Here is a 15,271-nt window from a genome sequence, read left to right as displayed (position 1 = left end):
TTCCTTATCATTCTAAACAAATAAATAAAAAAGAATGTCTCGTCTCTTTTAGCAGCATGGATTTGTTGATAGATGATGGTCTTTTGCACCAACTAGGTAGCAGCTATGATCTTTCCTGAGCCTGTCTATTTTTTGCAGAAGAATTTTGTAATTTAGTAATTGTTTGGTTTAATCTGGCTGTAACATAAACAATAGAAGTCCATCCTTGGAAAATGTTTAGAAGTTGCAATTGTTATACAATGTGGCAGATCCATAGATGCCCATAGAAAGCTGTTGGTGACCAAAATCAGCAAGTTGCCAACAATAGCATTGTGACATTTTTGTATATACAGTGGTACCTATACCTAAGAACACCTCTACTTACAAACTTTTCTACATAAGAACTGGGTGTTCAAGATTTTTTTTGCCTCTTTTCAAGAACCATTTTCCACTTACAAACCTGAGCCTCCAAAACTGTAAGCGGAAAAGGTACGGAGAAGCCTCCATAGGGCCTCTCTAGGAATCTCCTGGGAAGAAACAGGGCCGGAAAAGGTGGGGAGAAGCCTCCATGGGGCCTCTTTAGGAATTTCTTGGGAGGAAACAGGGCCGGAAAAGATGGGGAGAAGCCTCTATGGGGCCTCTCTAGGTATCTCCTGGGAGGAAACAAGGGCTCCACCCTCCCTGTGGTTTCCCCAATTGCACACATTATTTGCTTTTACATTGATTCCTATGGGAAAAATTGCTTCTTCTTATGAACCTTTCTACTTAATAACCTGGTCATGGAACGAATTAAGTTCATAAGTAGAGGTGCCACTGTATACATGATATTTCAAGATATACAAAAGGAGCATTGGTTTGCCTGCAAAACAAAGCCAACATCTGATTTTGTTACATTTATAGTTGTCCTGTTATTCCATGTCTTAATATGTCACCTTCAAAGCCCTATAAGGCTTAGGACCACGTTATTTTGAAGCATCATCTTTCTCCTGATCACATCTACCTGACCCACAAAAGTAAGTATAAACCGGGGGGCAAGTGGAAGCACCCTTTTTCAAGCAGCAGCAGAGGAAAAGTCTTCCAAACAGTGGGGAAAAAATCAGAAAAAAATTCCCCCACAAAGATGGCAACACCCATGGACCAACACTGATCGAACTGGATCCATGATGCCATCGTGACATCACCAGCAGTTTGCTACTAGTTTGGGCAATCCTTTCCGAACCGGGAGAAACCCAACCCTGGTTGGGAAGATATATTTGCCAAGATAATATGTTGCTCTGCTCTTTCGCTCTATCCGAAGAGGAGCCGTGCTGAGTTGCAGTGGCTCGGTGGGGAAGTAATCAGATAGAGTAAGATCTTAGCATGCACACATAAATTTACCAGACATCTAAACAGATTGGTAAGTCAAGTGCTCTCAGGTCAGCTGTTACCCGAATGGAGTGCTTATTTGTCTCAAATTAGAAATAAGATGCTTGGTGACAGATAATAGAGATGAGAAACATGTGAAATCAGGCAGCGAAGACTTTTCTTCGTCTCTTTATCAAACTGACTTGATTTAATACAAGGCATGCACGGTTAATGATGGGTTTTGAGTGATGCCTGTATGTTTTATGGGGGGTATAAATTGGTCGGAGCAAAATCTTATACATCCTATATCACTGGATATTTTTGCAGCCTATTACAGGTAATACCTATCCCGAGTTGACTGGATTGCATTAATCTGAGCCTAGTTTAATGATGCCTTAACATTTTTATGGGGGAATTTAATGTTTGCAATATCCATGTTCCTTATTTGAACGTGTGACTTATAGGTTCTCATCTCCCTTAAATTATGAAATCCTTCAGCTAATAAAGGAAAATGATTATGCTTGGCAGGGGGAAAAAAGGAAAAAGACGAAAAGACGGCAAAGTCATTTAACAAGCCGTAGAGCTGTCTGTTGTAGGACTTTGCATAATAATTGTCATTTGGCTATTAGGAATTCTAGAGGCCGATTATCAGTCATAACCTGTAATTTGAAAGGGAAGCGAAGGGAATTGAAGAGAAGGGAAGGATCACTTACTATTATTTCTTATTTATGCATTATCGGAGAGATTTATGCATTACCCGAGTTTATTATATTTATTTATTGTTAGAGTTGAAAGGGACCATGCAGGTCATCAAGTCCAACCCCTGCCTGAGCAGGAATCCTAAAGCACCCCAGCCAAATGGCAGTCCAATCCCCTCTTGAAAGTGTCCAGAGTTGGGGAGTTCACAACCTCCGCAGGCAGGTTGTTCCACTGGTTGATTGCTCTGACCGTCAGGAAGTTCTTCCTTATCTCCATGTTGAATCTCTCCTTGGTCAGCTTCCAGCCGTTGTTCCTCGGCCGGCCCTCTGGTGCCCTGGAGAATAGAGTGGCCCTCTCCTCTCTGTGGTAACCCCTCAAATACCTATCTACAGCTATCATGTCCCCTCTGGCCCTCCTTTTCTCTAGGCTATCCATGCCCAGTTCCCGCAATCTCTCTTCGTAAGTCTTGGTTTCAAGTCACCTAATCATTTTGGTTGCTCTTTTCTGCACCTTCTCCAGAGTTTCAATGTCTCTTTTGAGATGTGGTGACCAGAACTGGATGCAGTACTCCAGATGTGGTCTGACCAGGGCGTAGTAGAGTGGCATTAATTAAGCAAACCTTAACTCAGGTATAGTCTCCAAGGATACCTGACTGCATCTATTCTAATCGACAAAAACGTAAACTGAGGCTGAATATGCCCCCCTTTCCCATATATTTGGGGTTTTTTTTGTATAAATGGCAGAGTAGGTGTTAAGGAGTGTGCAGAGTTATCTATGAGTGGGAAAAGTTACACGTACACAGAGGAAACATGGAGGTCTTGCAGATAATCAGCTAAGAGTCCAGAGATACTGTACTGCCGGGCTTCTCAACACAAGCCCCCAATTAAGTTCAAAAGTAGAAATTCATACCCACACAGTTGTATAGTCAATAACACTGTTTTATCAAAAGAAAAATACGAGCCAAACAAAGTTTTTGTCAGGCCCAAAGTCAATAGGTGAAGTCCAAGGTGGGCCTGACACAGCTTGGGAGTGTGAGAGAGAGAGAGATGTGCCACCACACATTCCTTTCTCCAGATGCCATAGTAACAAACACAGGAAGGAATCAGGAATTGTATAGGATTGGCCCATGTGACTGCACTTGTGGGTGTGGGGATGTGAGATGGGGTTTTGACCTGGATGCAATCTAAGGGACTCAGAGTTGGAATGATTCCAATCGAATCCAGACATGCGGCGTTAATAAATCCTACCTGGTGAGAAGCACAGGCATGGAATATCGGACCAGAATATCTCCGGGACCGCCTTCTACCCGCACGAATCCCAGCGACCGATTAGGTCCCACAGAGTTGGCCTTCTCCGGGTCCCGTTGACTAAACAATGTCGTCTGGCGGGATCCAGGGGAAGAGCCTTCTCTGTGGTGGCCCCGACTCTCTGGAACCAGCTCCCCCCTGAGATTAGAATTGCCCCCACCCTCCTTGCCTTTCGTAAGCTCCTTAAAACCCACCTCTGCCGTCAGGCATGGGGAAACTGAAATAACTTCCCCAGGCCTATATTGTTTATGTATGGTGTGTTGTGTGCAGGTTTTAAATTATGGGTTTTTAGTTTAAATTATTAGAGCTGTATTACATATTGTTTTGCCACTATTGTTGTGAGCCACCCCGAGTCTACGGAGAGGGGCGGCATACACATTTAAGAAATAATAATAATAATAATTGTTTTATTTTTTGGAATGCCCTTTTGGTTCGCTAACACTTTCAGTCAGTCAAAGTGCTCTCCTTCAAAGCAACAGCCTTGAATGCTGCGAAGAACAATAAACAAACACAAAGCAGATAAAAGGCAGCTGTAAAGACGTCACAGCCAACCCCCTTCCAAAGTTCTCAACTCACAAACTTAACTATGATTTAGTTCAAAAGTCCTGGAAACAGTTCAAAGAGTCCCTGATGCAAAGCACACTTCTCTCTTTCACCGAACGGATAAACTTCCACGCCCAGATGCCAGAATTCTGGCAATTTAACAGCAGCCCCATTAGCCTAATTACCCCCCAGCCACAGGTGATCTCCCTTATTTCCTATAGTATTTACGCAGTTGCTCTTTCCTTAACATTGCCCTGCATCTGCGCACATCTATGAATGTCTCCCCTTCAGAATCCAATGATGATAATGATGATGAATCACTCACGGGGCGACTATCCAATGGGCTGCCTGTAATTATCTCCTCTGTGGATCCCACTTCACTTTCACTATCTGCTACAGATGCTTCACTGCTGGAGGCAGTCGGCAGTAAAACTGGACTCTGACAATGCCTCACTCTCGCTCTCAGCTTCCTCAGGCAGCCTCCCCGGCCCAGGGTATCCTGAGCGGCCTGGTTCATCCTCTTCAGAATCAGGTATGACCTAAGGTGGACAAGAAGCACTCACAACACCGGGGAGGCGAAGAGTGGTTGGTAGGGGAGGGGTGAGTAAAGGTCTTCCAGGGGCCCCTCTATGTGAGTGACATTGAGTTGGCCACACCCACCCAGTCAAATGACCACCTAGCCATGCTCACCTGGTCACTAGGCAGATCATATTAGTGGTCCACTAGATTTTAAATGATGAATTTATTTATTTATTTATTTATTTATTTATTGGATTTGTATGCCGCCCCTCTCCGCAGACTCAGGGCGGCTAACAACAATGATAAAAAACAACATGTAACAATCCAATTTAATAAAACAACTAAAAACCCTTATTATAAAAACCAAACATACACACAAACATACCATACATAACTTGTAATGGCCTAGGGGGAGGAATAGCTTAACTCCCCCATGCCTGGCGATAAAGGTGGGTCTTGAGTAATTTGCGAAAGACAAGGAGGGTGGGGGCCGTTCTAATCTCTGGGGGGTAGTTGATTCCAGAATGTAGTGGTCCCTGAGGTCCAAAAGGTTGGTGACTCCTGATTTAGAGGGCATCTCCTAGCGGGCATCAGGGTGTTACTCAAGAGGCACAAATTAACAAGTGGTTGTTTGTAAAGAAACTCTGGATCCAGGGGTAAGAACTCAATCACCCAGATGTGATTGGGGATACTGATCTTTCTTTATAGTCATGGCTACAGATCTGATCGGCTTTGCAAAGGTCACATCAAAACACTCATCTGGATATTAAACTAGCATCCTACTGTTGGAATGACTTTCATTCTGCTGTTGCTTTAGGCAAAGGATCAGACTTAAAAATCGATGCAGCGAAACTTTTGAATGTGTTGTCAAAAGTTTTCCTATCATTTTTTTAAAGAAAAAAAACTCAAAGAGATCAATTTCCAAATTACACTTAGATGAAGCCAAGTACCCTGGGAAAAACAGGCGCTACGGTGATCTGACAGAGGATACATTATCCTCATGAATTACCGGTGCCCTTTATAACTCACTTAAAGATGGAGTAATGCACAGAGCCACAAGTGACTTAGTTAAAGGTCTGAAGCTGGTAAAAATGAAGATGAATATGTTCCTAGACTGGCAGGAGAACCCACTCAGAATGAGCAAATGCAACATGGGAGAGGGAATTTAAATGAACTCTTTCCTTACTTTATAATTTGTTGACACCTCCTGTAGGCTCCTTTGACATTCTACCATGCGTTTGTCTGAAGTGCTATTTTAAAACCCTGCTGTTCTGTTCGGGTCTGTGAAGCCTGTTTTCGAACTTTGAGACCCTGTAAAAAAATTTCCCTGCATATCTGAAACTTGAAATTTCATGGCTTTGCATCATGTCAGGGGTTCTCTCTATGAGAATTTTTTTTTTTTGGGGGGGGGGGCTTATTTTTTGCTGGGGAAAAAAAGGTCACCAATGTTCTGTTCCCGGGTCTCCCTGACCTGGACCGAAAATTCTTTATTTTAGGTGCTTATATTTGATCAATTTGAAAACTTTTTTCACTTGGAAACTAGTTTGAACGTTTCTGCACACAATGAAATAAAAATTGAAATGAAAAAAATTAATGCTTATATTTTTATTTTGCTCATAAATGCCCCCCCCCCATGTTTGTGAAATGTTGAAATTAACAGCATAATTTGTACATACCGATAATTTTTTTTAAATATATTTTTATTGGTTTTGCACATTGAAATTTACATAAAACAAACATAAAGCGTTGCACAGTGCATGTGCCCATCACCCAACTGACAATCCCACCACCACCACCACCAATTGCAGGGGGTTCAAATATTTACTAATATATCGATAAATTGAAATATTATTATTATTATTATTATTATTATTATTATTATTATTATTATTATTATTATTATTATTATTATTATTATTTAGATCTGTATGTCGCCCCTCTCCGTAGACTCGGGACTGCTCACAAGTCACAACAGTGATAAAAACAATACATGGTAACAAATCTAATAATTTAAAATCTAAAGTAACAGTTTTTACATTAAAAAGTCTAAAAAGAAAATCCCAATATATAAAATACATACACACAGTTATATCATGCACAAAACTACATAGGCAAGGGGGAGATGTCTCAGTTCCCCCAAGCCTGATGACAGAGGTGGGTTTTAAGGAGTTTACGAGAGGCAAGGAGGGTGGGGGCAGTCCTAATCTCTGGGGAGAGTTGATTCCAGAGGGTCGGAGCCGCCCCAGAGAAGGCTCTTCCCCTGGGTCTTGCCAGACAACATTGTTTAGTAAATAATTGAACACAGTGTGTGTGTGGGGGGGCTTTTATGAGCAAAATAAAAATATAAGCATTATTTTTTTCATTTCAATTTTTATTTCATTGTGTGCAGAAATGTTCAAACTAGTTTCCAAGTGAAAAAAAGTTTTCAAAAAGACCAAATATAAGTACCAAAAATGAACAATTTTTGGTCTGGGTCAAATAGACCCAGGAACAGAATTAGTGTATAGTGTGTTTGAACAGAACAGCAGGGTTAGGTTGAGGGGGTAATGCTAAAAACAAGTGTAACTATCTTTGCATTAACAGTGAATCAAATGCATTATATTTTATCTAGCTGTACTGCTCTCATTTCAACCTTAGTTCCAGTGATAGTCTCCTATGGGTACGGTCAGGTAAGCACAGTGAAGGGCTATCAAAAATTTTACTACCACACTGTGGGCGTGGCTTATGCAGGATGCCCTACATTTTCTTTAATCTTTCAGTACAAATTGTGCTCTGGAGTGGAGCTCCATTTTTGCTACCCCACTGCATTCCACCCCATCTGGGAAGCTGCCCACCCCTGGGTACGCAGAACCAGTAGGAAAAAAATGAATTTTTTTTCTTTTTTTCCCTTCTGGGTATGTAGTAAATGAGGTTGAATGTGTATAATTTTAGAAGAGCTGTGTGTGTGTGTGTTTGTGTACATACACATACAGTTTATATAGTAGATAATGTATATTTTCCTGTGCCTGTGTGTAATATGTATGTACACATATGGCACATATACATAGAATTAAATAGTATATTTTGGATGTTCAGTAATAGTAAATAGAGAGGGAAATTGTATCTCTTTGAGGCAAGGAGAGGTCTGGCACCTTAACCCTAACCCAAACCCTTGACGTGAGTGACGTCAAGTTGACCACCTTTAAGCCACCCCGGTCACATGATCATCAAGCCACTCCCACCTGTTCACATGGCTGGCAAGCCACACCCACAAAATAAACGACGCCCACAGTGTGATAGTAAAAAGTTTTGCAGCCCTTCACTAGTAACAACCCACCCCTAATGCAATGCCCTTCTTCCGAACTCCCTTTGACTTTATTCGTGTTCTATTTTTAAAGATAGAAAGTACAGTTCTCTTTTAACCATACAAGGCTAATCATGAAAACAGCATTTTGCTTAAGTGGATCAGCAAACAGATCTTCTCCTTCTACTTGCATCTGACTTGAACGCGAACTTTGACACGCCTTAGAAAGCAATGAATTACTTCATGATATTAATAGCTGTCACCATCCAGCAATTAACTATATAGCAATTCCAGCCAGCAATTCGCTCCCTGCAAATTTATGCCTCTTTTGAGGTCAGTGTGCTAATTCTAGGATGTAGATAAGACTCCTTGTATAACCAAGTTAAATTTACCCCATAGAATTAATCAAGAACATTAATTACTCCGAGCTTGTAATCTATCAGGGGCAATGGCATTTTAATCTTCTTGGGTTTTCTTCAGATCTTTATATTTCTCTGGCCTGTGCAGAATAGAGATGATCCCTGGTAGTCCGATGCTACACTATCTTTGGTAATCTTAACTTCACACCGGAACTCTTTTGTTGTGAATTGCCCAGAATTATTGGGAGTTAGACAGCAGGCATTCATCACAAAACCCTAATAAGACAACACCTGGAGTTGCTGGAAACTAAGATTTGAACCTTTTAGAAATATGTACTCTCTATAAATGATGATCATGTCCTATGTGGCATGGATCTTAATTGCTGATCTCCAGTCCAAACACACACACACACACACCAAAACAAAACAAACCCCCAAACACATAAAAAAAGAGGGAACCAGTGATGGTACAGACAAGAGAAAGACATTTATAAGTACAGTGGTACCTCTACTTATGAACTTAATTTGTTCTGTGACCAGGTTCTTAAGTAGAAAAGTTTGTAAGAAGAAGCAATTTTTCCCATAGGAATCAATGAAAAAGCAAATAATGCATGCGATTGGGGAAACCACAAGGAGGGTGGAGGCCCTGTTTCCTCCCAGGGGATTCCTAGAGAGGCCCCACAGAGGCTTCTCCCTGCCTTTTCTGGCCCTGTTTCCTCCCAGGAGATTCCTAGAGAAGCCCCACGGAGGCTTCTCCTCACCTTTTATGGCCATGTTTCCTTCCAGGAGATTCCTAGAGAGGCCCCACAGAGGCTTCTCCCCGCCTTTTCCGACCCTGTTTCCTCCCAGGAGATTCCTAGAGAAGCCCCACGGAGGCTTCTCCCCACCTTTTCCAGTTACAATTTCAGAGGCTCGGGTTTGTAAGTAGAAAATGGTTCTTAAGAAGAGGCAAAAATATCTTGAACACCTGGTTCTTATCTAGAAAAGTTCTTAAGTAGAGGCGTTCTTAGGTAGAGGTACCACTATACAAGAAGGGAGAAATGGCTTTTCAAAATGGTCCAAAATTGGTAGATGGGGGAGGGAGGGCAATTCCTCAAAATTTCACAATTTCTCAAGAAATTTCTGAGCCCATACACATTGCCACTACTGTTTCTCATCATTGTTTGATTGGTTTGGTTTGAAAGACCCGGAGAAGAATGGAGCCTAGTACCTCACTTTAAGAAATACTGTTTGGGGTTAATCTAATAGTCCATTTGCCACTGATTAGTCCAATTTACTAAGCTATAAAGTCCCTTTTAACATATGAATAGTAAGAAATTGGGTCATTAATAATTATTATTGCAAATGTCACTGGTTTCAGATTATGAAATTGAATAGACTATGGCTGTTATAACTTGTGCATCTTCGAATGGGGCTATGTACTATTTGGTTCACACAAGTTTGCTTGCCCACGCAACTGTTTTCTCTTACTTTTTCCTACCGGTTCACTGCATGCGCATCGCAATATTTCACGTACCTGCGTGTTCGCTACGCTCATGCATATTCCTTCTGTGCATGCTCAAAGAGCCGAAAAATAACTGAATTTTTTTTTTAAAAGATGGCAGTGTGCAAGGACCAACAAAAACCAAACTGGAGTCGTTGTGCCAAAATTGCACAATTGGCAAGCCACTACCAGAAAGGTGCACCAGGCGCACTAGTAGGAACCCACCTCTATTGCAGAGAAACATTTTGGATAGTTGCACAACTAAGAATACACTTAATAAGACCTCCCCACACAACCCTTTCCAAGTTTCAATGCAACTGCTATTGATGCGGAGACCAAGCAAATGTATTAATTGCTGTTAGATCATAGAACTTTGACAAATGGGAAGAACACTTTTCCCTTTGTATATATTCATCCCCTTTTAGTTATAATCAATGTATTTGCCTGTCTATCTATAGTCTGTCTGTCTATCATCTATCTATCTATCTATCTATCTATCTATCTATCTATCTATCTATCTGTCTATCTATCATCTATCCATCCATCCATCCATCCATCCATCTATCTTCTATTCTATCCATCTATCATCCATTTTTCATCGATCCATCGATCCATCGATCCATCGATCCATCGATTAATCGATTAATCGATCTATTGATCTATTGATCTATCTTCTATTCTTTCAATCTATCTATCTATCTATCTATCTATCTATCTATCTATCTATCTATCTATCTAATCTATCTATCTATCTAGCATTTATCTAGCATCTAGCATTTATCTGTCTGTGTTTCTGTCTGTCTGTCTGTCTGTCTGTCTATCATCTATCATCACGTAGGTGCCTCTCTATATTTATGGCTCCATCTCTCAATCTCAATGACTCTAAATGATCAATCTCAATGACTCTAAATGATGAAGGTGGTGCCGTGGATATTGCCTACCTGGACTTCAGCAAAGCCTTTGATACGGTTCCACATAAAGAGCTGATAGATAAATTAGTGAAGATTGAACTTAATCCCTGGATAGTTCAATGGATTTGCAGCTGGCTGAAGCATAGACATCAGAGAGTTATTGTTAATGGCGAGTATTCTGAGCAGAGTCAGGTTACAAGCGGTGTGCCACAAGGGTCTGTTCTGGGTCCTATTCTTTTTAATATATTTGTGAGTGACATAGGGGAAGGTTTGGTAGGGAAGGTTTGCCTATTTGCCGATGACTCTAAAGTGTGCAATAGGGTTGATATTCCTGGAGGCGTCTGTAATATGGTAAATGATTTAGCTTTACTAGATAAATGGTCTAAGCAATGGAAACTGCAGTTTAATGTTTCCAAATGTAAAATAATGCACTTGGGGAAAAGGAATCCTCAATCTGAGTATTGTATTGGCAGTTCTGTGTTGGCAAATACTTCAAAAGAAAAGGATTTAGGAGTAGTGATTTCTGACAGTCTCAAAATGGGTGAACAGTGCAGTCAGGCGGTAGGGAAAGCAAGTAGGATGCTTGGCTGCATAGCTAGAGGTATAACAAGCAGGAAGAGGGAGATTATGATCCCACTATATAGAATGCTGGTGAGACCACATTTGGAATACTGTGTTCAGTTCTGGAGACCTCACCTACAAAAAGATATTGACAAAATTGAACGGGTCCAAAGACGGGCTACAAGAATGGTGGAAGGTCTTAAGCATAAAACGTATCAGGAAAGACTTAATGAACTCAATCTGTATAGTCTGGAGGACAGAAGGAAAAGGGGGGACATGATCGAAACATTTAAATATGTTAAAGGGTTAAATAAGGTCCAGGAGGGAAGTGTTTTTAATAGGAAAGTGAACACAAGAACAAGGGGACACAATCTGAAGTTAGTTGGGGGAAAGATCAAAAGCAACATGAGAAAATATTATTTTACTGAAAGAGTAGTAGATCCTTGGAACAAACTTCCAGCAGACGTGGTAGATAAATCCACAATAACTGAATTTAAACATGCCTGGGATAAACATATATCCATCCTAAGATAAAATACAGAAAATAGTATAAGGGCAGACTAGATGGACCATGAGGTCTTTTTCTGCCGTCAGACTTCTATGTTTCTATGTTTCTATCACAGAAAGTTTTTCTTTATTGTTTGCTCCTCATTGGTCTTTCAAGTCTATTGATGGGTCCATCTACCCTGATGTTGATTGTCCTCTTCTTTCCACCCAACTCATTCTCTGTCTCTCCCTCCCTCCCTCCCTCCCTCTCTTTTTCTCCATCTTAAAATAGTATATTTTGTTCTGAGGAACAAGCCAATGAAAGCTGGCACAATCCCCTTGCGTTTCTATTTCTGTTGTCATACTCTAGGGATATAAAGACCCTCCCCAGACTATAAGTAGTATGTAAGATAGGAGTTTACACAATCCAGATGTAGTGTGTGCCTGCATCCCATCAGGAGAGCAGCTGCCACTAAATCTGAACATTTCTAAACATGGATAGTGGAAGTACAGAAGCTTTGCCCTGGGCAGCAGAACAACTGGGAAATTGCTTTTATAATCTCACGCACGGCATTTTCCTTATGAAAAGTACACATTTTGAATGTGTAGGACAGTCCTTTCACTCTAATTAAACACAGTGTAGTGGAAATATATGGGTTACCAACAGTGTAATGTGACAATGATTCAAGAAGAATTAGGTTCCATGCCAAGTGGCAGTTGGTAACTCAGAGACGGGGGAAAAAGGGAAAAATAAATAAAAACCCAACTGGCAAGACAACCTGTTCCTTACAACAAATAGATGAGGTTCTCTCCACCTCCACAGCTCATTTGATCATGAGTTCATTATTCTCCTATGCACATAGGCAGTTCTAATGCTTTTTGTCTGCATGAGCAACAGACAAATTAAAGATTTGGTATCCTGCCCTTTCTCCATAGGAGGAAAAAAAATGTCCTTGAAATAGTTGGGGCAGCCAAAAGCTTTAAAGATCTCACCTTTAAAAAAGAGATTTATTTAATGCAAGAGTACATGTAATTTTAAATTTTTCAGACCTGTTTGGTCAATGGATGGTGTTGCGTCCTGGCATCCCCAACAACAGCCGGGATCGCATGTCATTGACTGCTTGACTTAGCGGGAGTTCAGGCGCCTCTGATTGGATCTCATGTTTGACAGCTCAGCATAAAAGAGCTGTTAGAATGCTGCTAAGGCAATTCAGTTACTTCAAGTGTACTTGTTGTTTTTAATTTAACTTAACTTAACTTAACTTAACTTAACTTAATTTACTCTCACTCCAAAACGGACTCTGAGCAGCTTACAATAGGAATAAATACAACAATAAAAACAGTTAAAATCTAATAAGAAAATTCAACAATACAATAAAACAGTAATGACACAAAAAACCATACATATTTGTAATCAACCTAATTCCAAGCCTGCTGGAAAAATCCAGGTCTTAACGGCTTTCCAGAAGACCGGTAGGGTGGAGATAGTGCAGATCTCTGGGGGCAGCTAGTCCCAAAGGATCGGAGCCACCCCGGCCACATTGTTCCTGTTGCCGTTGTACAATAAAGTCTTCAATGAACCAGATTCGTGTTATGTCCAGTATATAACAAGTGGAAGAGGAGATTGAGGAAACTTCAGTTCTCATGTGTCCTGAGAAAGGACATTGTTTAATATACTCAAAGGTGGCTTGGCAGCTCAGTGGTTAAAATGCTGGACTTGTCAGCTGGAAAGCCAGAAGCTTAGGTTTGAGACCCAAGATCCAGTGCAGATATTCTCCCTCTTACGGGATCTAAGGAGGCATTCTCTGTCACAATGCATATGTGGTGGACGAATATAATAGAATAGAGTAGAATAGAGTAGAGTAGAGTAGAATAGAATAGAATAGAATAGAATAGAATAGAATAATTCTTTTATTGTCCAAGTGTGATTGGACACACAAGGAAATAGAATAGAATAGAATAATTCTTTTATTGTCCAAGTGTGATTGGACATACAAGGAAAGAATAGAATAGAATAGAATAGAAAATTCTTTTATTGGCCAAGTGTGATTGGACACACAAGGAATTTGTCTCTGGTGCATATGCTCTCAGCGTACATAAAAGAAAAAGATACATTTGTCAAGAATCATGGGGTACAACACTTAATTATTGTCAAAGGGTCAAATAAGCAATCAGGAAATGATAAATATTAATAAAAATCTTAAGGATACAAGCAACAATTTACAGTCATACAGACCTAAGTGGGAGAAGATGGGTGACAGGAATGATGAGAAAACACTAGTAGTAATAGTAGTGCAAACTCAGTAAATAATTTGGCAGCATTGAGGAAATTGCCCCGAGTCCTCAGAGAGGGACGTCATACAAATCCAATTAACAATCAGTAATAAATTATTTGTTTAGCAGAGTGATGGTGTTTAGGAAAAAAACTGTTATTGTGCCTAGTTGTCTTGGTGTGCAGTGCTCTAGAATGACGTTTTGAAGGTAGAAGTTGAAACAGTTTATGTCCAGGATGCGAGAGGTCAGCAAATATTTCCACAACCTTCTTTTTCAATTGTGCAATATACATCCTCCCCATAAGATTTAAAAACTCTAAACTCGACTACTGTAATGCTCTTTACATGGGGCTACCTTTGAAAAGTGTTCGGAAACTTCAGATCGTGCAGAATGCAGCTGCGAGAGCAATCATGGGCTTCCCAAGGTATGCCCATGTTACACCAACACTCCGCAGTCTGCATTGGTTGCCGATCAGTTTCCGGTCACAATTCAAAGTGTTGTCTATGACCTATAAAGCCCTTCATGGCACCGGACCAGATTATCTCCGTGACCGCCTTCTGCTGCACGAATCCCAGCGACCAGTTAGGTCCCACAGAGTGGGCCTTCTCCGGGTCCCGTCAACTAAACAATGTCGCTTGGTGGGACCCAGGGTAAGAGCCTTCTCTGTGGCGGCCCCGGCCCTCTGGAACCAACTCCCCCTGGAGATTAGAATTGCCCCCACCCTCCTCGCCTTTCGTAAGCTCCTTAAAACCCACCTCTGCCATCAGGCATGGGGGAACTGAGATATTCTTTCCCCCCTAGGCCTTTACAATTTATGCATGGTAGATTTGTTTGTATGTACATTTGGTTTTACAAATAAGGGTTTTTTAATTGTTTTAGTATTAGTTTTAGTATTGGATTTACATGATGTTTTATATTATTGATGTTAGTCGCCCCGAGTCTACGGAGAGGGGCGGCATACAAATCCAATAAAAAAATAAAAAAATAAAAAAATAAAAATAAATAATAAATTATTTGTTTAGCAGAGTGATGGTGTTTAGGAAAAAACTGTTCTTGTGTCTAGTTGTCTTGGTGTGCAATGCTCTACAATGATGTTTTGAAGGTAGAAGTTGAAACAGTTTATGTCCAGGATGCGAGAGGTCATTAAATATTTTCACAGCCGTCTTTTTCACTTGTGCAATATACATCCTCCCCATAAGATTTGGATACCCAAAAGGTGTTGGTCTTTTAAGCTTTTTTTTAAAAAAAACCCCTGCCTTTTCAGGCTTTTGGGTCAGGATAACAGTGAAGCCAATATTTGTATATTTTTATAAAGATATCGCCTCTCATAGCCAAAGAAATGAAATGATATTCCCAGGTACGCCTCGAGTATTCAGATTTTAAAGTTGTCTTTTAGGACTAATGATGGATAAACAAAAAGAAGCCACGGAAGATTATTTTGGTACCAATAAAGGAGGATATTTGTAGCTCTGGATTGAAATGAAGGGACCATTACCAGCACTGATGATGTTACCTGGTTTGGG

The sequence above is a fragment of the Erythrolamprus reginae genome, chromosome 6 (genome assembly GCF_031021105.1).
Source record: "Erythrolamprus reginae isolate rEryReg1 chromosome 6, rEryReg1.hap1, whole genome shotgun sequence".
NCBI classification, from domain to species: domain Eukaryota; kingdom Metazoa; phylum Chordata; class Lepidosauria; order Squamata; family Dipsadidae; genus Erythrolamprus; species Erythrolamprus reginae.
This window is presented reverse-complemented; position numbering follows the sequence as displayed.